The sequence below is a fragment of the Numida meleagris genome, unplaced genomic scaffold, assembly GCF_002078875.1.
Source record: "Numida meleagris isolate 19003 breed g44 Domestic line unplaced genomic scaffold, NumMel1.0 unplaced_Scaffold403, whole genome shotgun sequence".
NCBI lineage: Eukaryota > Metazoa > Chordata > Aves > Galliformes > Numididae > Numida > Numida meleagris.
The window spans coordinates 33222-37666 of NW_018364623.1; the positions used below are offsets into that span (position 1 = coordinate 33222).

At 50.3% G+C, this 4445-nt stretch overlaps 1 pseudogene; it reads left to right on the forward strand.

Moving 5' to 3' along the window:
- LOC110391550 overlaps positions 1-1396 on the forward strand; it is an 11581-nt pseudogene extending 10185 nt beyond the window's left edge.
- The last annotated feature ends 3049 nt before the right edge of the window (positions 1397-4445 follow it).

Genomic DNA, 4445 nt, shown 5'->3' on the forward strand with positions numbered 1-4445 from the left:
ACTCCTCTTTCTATCCCTCATTGAATTCCACAAGTATCCTCTTCCTTCCCCTATAGATCTCACCAAGCATCTCCTACCTGTCCTTTGATCCCCTGTAGGTCATCTATGCATCCCCCAACTGTCACTAGTTTTCCCCACAGAACCCCCACTCTTCCTCCTCTCCTTTTTGATGCAGGTGTCCCCCCAGCAATGACTGAGGACTTGGAGATCCAGGTAAGTGCCTGTGGTAGCGGACCCCAAATCCCAACCTACCCCTTGGGGCCCGCACTGGACATCAACATGGAAACCCAAATTTTCACCATGGGGACCTCAAATGACCCCCAGCCCCATATGGCTTCCCCTGACATTTATGTGCACCACCCGTATCCAGACCATGGGAATCCCATATCTGCAATGTGGGAAATCCTCCACCCCACAATTCTAAATACCCAGACCCACGTAAGCCCTACAAGCCCTAAACAACCCCACAACCCCATGGGCACCCACAACCCACAGGTAGAGGGACTCTAAAAGCAGCCACAAGGATGCCCAATGACCCATGGGGACCCCAAAACCATAGATGGACCCAGAAACGTCTCGCACGTAGAACCAAAATCTAAGTCCCTGCAGAAATTCTGTCTCCCCCTCATGGAAACACCTCCCTAGATACCTACACCAGAGGCCCCACCCTAGCCCAAGCATCTTGGGACCCTCACGATGGCACCCCCTTCTCCTCCTGTCTCTCCAGGTTACCCCAGTGACAGTGTGGATCTGACCTACGCCGAGATGCAAGCTGCCATCCCGTGTTCCCAGCCCTCCACTTCCCACACTGCCCCTCAGTCCCCCATTATCTACACTGAAGTGAGCACTGGGTTACCGTGCTGATGAACCCCCCAGGTGCCTCATTTATGGGGTGCACTGAAGGGGAAAGACCCTGAATTCCCCACTTGGGACTCCCCGATGTCCTGTTCTAACCCCAGACCAGCTAATTTCCCCAAATCTAACAATCCCAAATTCTCACTGATAAACCCCAAATGCTTCCCTGTCATACCAAATCCCTACATGCTCATCTCTTACCCCAAAATCCTTCTTTAGCCCCTCAAATATCTTAACACCCCTTGAGACCTCCAAATCCTCACCAATCCACTCCAAATCACCGCCACCATTTCTCTGTGATCCCCTGATCTGTCTCAATCTACCTCTCTTCTAGAGAGCTCCCAAAATGTTTCCTTCCTCCCCTAACATCTCCTACGGATGCTCTACAGATCCTCTACAGATTTCCCCCAGATTCCTTTCCTCCCATTCTGTCCTGCTTCTACCATTGGTCTTTGAGTGGTGAGCAATTGCTTTGTGCAGCACAAGATTTGGAAAATCATAAACGCATCTTATTATCATTCCTGTTGTTTCTCAGTTTCTTTTCTATCTAAGTAAACAGTTCTTATCTCAACGTATGAATTCCACATTTTTTTTATTTTTTTCTGATTGTGTCCCTAAACCCACGGGGAGGGGTCAGTGAGAAGAAAAGCTGAGCTGCTGCTGGGTGCAAGCACCACAGTGCTTGTGGTGGCTCCCTGTAGAGCTGCAAGTTGGCTTTCCTAAACTGCAGCATCAGTGCAAATGAATGCACGGACACTGACACGCACATAAACTTGCACAGACACTGATACGTGAGCAAGTCCATGCACGGCCTTTAACCCTTTGCTTCAGCTGGCAGTGTGGGTGCAGTTTGAATCTCTTCATTGCCTGTCCATCCATCCATCTTCCTTCTGTTTCACTGCCTGCTCTTCATGCAGTATGGGCACACAAAATGTCCAGACACCTTCTGTCTGTCTGTCTGTCTCCCCATCCTTTCACGTACCTGTTCATCTACCTGCCTGCATACCTTGTCAATCTATCTGTCTGTGTGTCCGTCCTTCCAGTCCCCAGAACGCCATCCAGCCCCCAATCCTCCACCTGCTCCCCAGATCTTCTTGCATCCACATCATCTCCAACCAGACCCCAAAAAGCTCCAGTCAGCCCCCAGACTTCCACTCATCACAAAATCTTCCATGCACCCCAAAGATCTCCACCCGCCTCCAAAACCTCCATCTGATACTAAACTCTACAGACAGCTCCAAAACCTCCACCCAGCCATCCTAACACTTCCATTCTGACCAAAAATCTCCATTCACTCCACAAATCCACTACACAGCCCCCCAGAATCTTCCCATCCTCTTCAATCCTCCTTTCAGTCCTCAAATCTCCATTCAGTCTCAAATCGTCTCCTTTTAGTCCCTAAACACTTTGCACAGATCCAAAATTGCCACCCAGCCCTAACCTCTACATCCAGTCCCAAAAGTCCCAAACAATCCCAAGAACTTCCACTCAGCCCCAAAGCCTCCGTCCTCACCCCGGAATCTCTACTTACATCAACAATTTACAGCCACTCCCAAAATCTCCATTCATTCCAAAAATCTCTATCCAACTCCGACGCCTCCATCCAGTCCCCACGTACTTCATGCAGCCCCAAAGCTCCATCTGCTCCCAGAAGTCTCCACCCAGACTCAAAATCTCCATTCACCTCCAAAATCTCCATCCAGCCCCTAAAGTCTCCATCGAGCTCTCAAACTCTCCAGTATTTCCCCTTGCATTACAAGAAGGGGGAAGTCAGCTCTCCTGCCCTTCCCCTTACTGCTGCTCCCACACACAGCCCTCCCACACACAAACTCCCTCTTCTTCCCCATTTTCTGACAAACCCCACAGACCCTCCGCCCCATTCCAAACTGTCACAAAAATGCATTTTCCCTCATCACCAAAAATAAAAGCACGAGGCCAGATGTGTCCTGACAGATAATTAACCTTGGTGGTAGTTAAAAATATCAGCAAACACATTTGGAATGACCTCACTGCTGTGTCCCTGTCCTTCAGCCCTGATTTCAGTGCTGGGGGCTGGGAAATTATCAAAGGATTTGCAGTGTCACTGTCAGCAAAACCCTGTGCCCAAGGGTTGGTTCTGTGGGGATGAGATAAAGGAAAGGTAAAACCTTCCAGAAATGGGAATCTTTGCCCCAACAAGCAGGGAAAAAATGCCTCTGAAATGGGAATCCCTTTGCAAAAGGCTGGTGAAAGCATTCTAGAATGGGAATTGTTCACTCCAAATCCAGGATCAAACCTTCCAGAAGCAGGAATCCTCCTTCAAGGTGAGAATTAAACCCTCCAGAACCAGGTGCACTCCTCCCCATGACAATAAAACTCTCCAGAAACAGGAATCTTCCCAGAAAAGCAGAACAGATCTCGGCAGAAATGGGGATCTTGACCCAAAAGGCAGGATAAAATATTCCAGAATGGGAATCTCCCACCATATAAACAGGATAAAACCGTCCAGAAGCAGGAATCTTCCATCATAAGTAGGATAGAAACTTCCAGAAATGAGAATTTTTACAAAATTTTTAATAAATACAGCCTCCAGAATTGGGAATTGTCCCCAGAAGATGGAATCAAACTCTCCAGGAGTACAGGAAGGGTGAAGCCTTGCAGAAAGAGGAATCCTCCCCCAAAAAGCCGGATAAACCCTTCAGAAAGGCAATTCTCCTCCAAACGTGTGAGAGGAATACCCTCCAGAAACGGGAATCCTGTCCCAGTAGCGTTGTGGGATGGGTGCTGGTTTGGGTTGGAGCGATGCAGATGTGCCATGGGGAGCACACGTGTGTCCTTGGTGTTTGCTGTGGGGACGGATGTGGTGCAGACATGGGGCACACGGTAAGGACACACGTGTGCAGTGCTGTGCACATGGATCAGTGTACATGTATGATGTCACACATACACACATGGAGGCACAGAGCACGAAGCACACATGTTTGTAAATGAATTGAGGACATGTGATGGTGTACACACATGTAATACACATGAACACATGCACTGGCACATGCATGCAGTGTACATGTGACTGGGAGCACTCCCAAGACACCAGCACTCTGTGCAGATGAAGTGCACATGGCACACAGCATCCATGTGTTTGTCCACAAAAATGGGGGACATCAGCAGGGTCTCCCAGTGCTCACGTCAGCGTAGATAACATGGGGCTGTGGGGAAGCAGGGGGAGCAGGGGGCCGAGTGCTGGGGGGCTCAGCTTGCAGCTCGACATAGGTCAGACTCTCGCTGTCACTTGGGCGTACCTGAGGACAGAGGGGAACAGTGGAATGCCACCATGGGGATCCGCAGTGTGCTTGGTGGGGAACAGCCATGGTGTAAGTCTGCAGGGGGAGTGTCCAAGAGGGTGGGTTTGGGGCTGAGATATGGGGTCCCTAGAGGTCAGACACTGGAGACCATGGGCAGTGTTGGGGTCCCATTACTTGGTGTGAGGGTGGCCATGGGGTCTGGGGTCTGTTTAGGGCTCGGTGGGCACCAGGGTGTTTGGGGGCTTAAACGTGGGGCCTGGGGAGCCCCCATGGTGCAGATTGGGTGTTTCCCATGGGCTGGATTTGGGG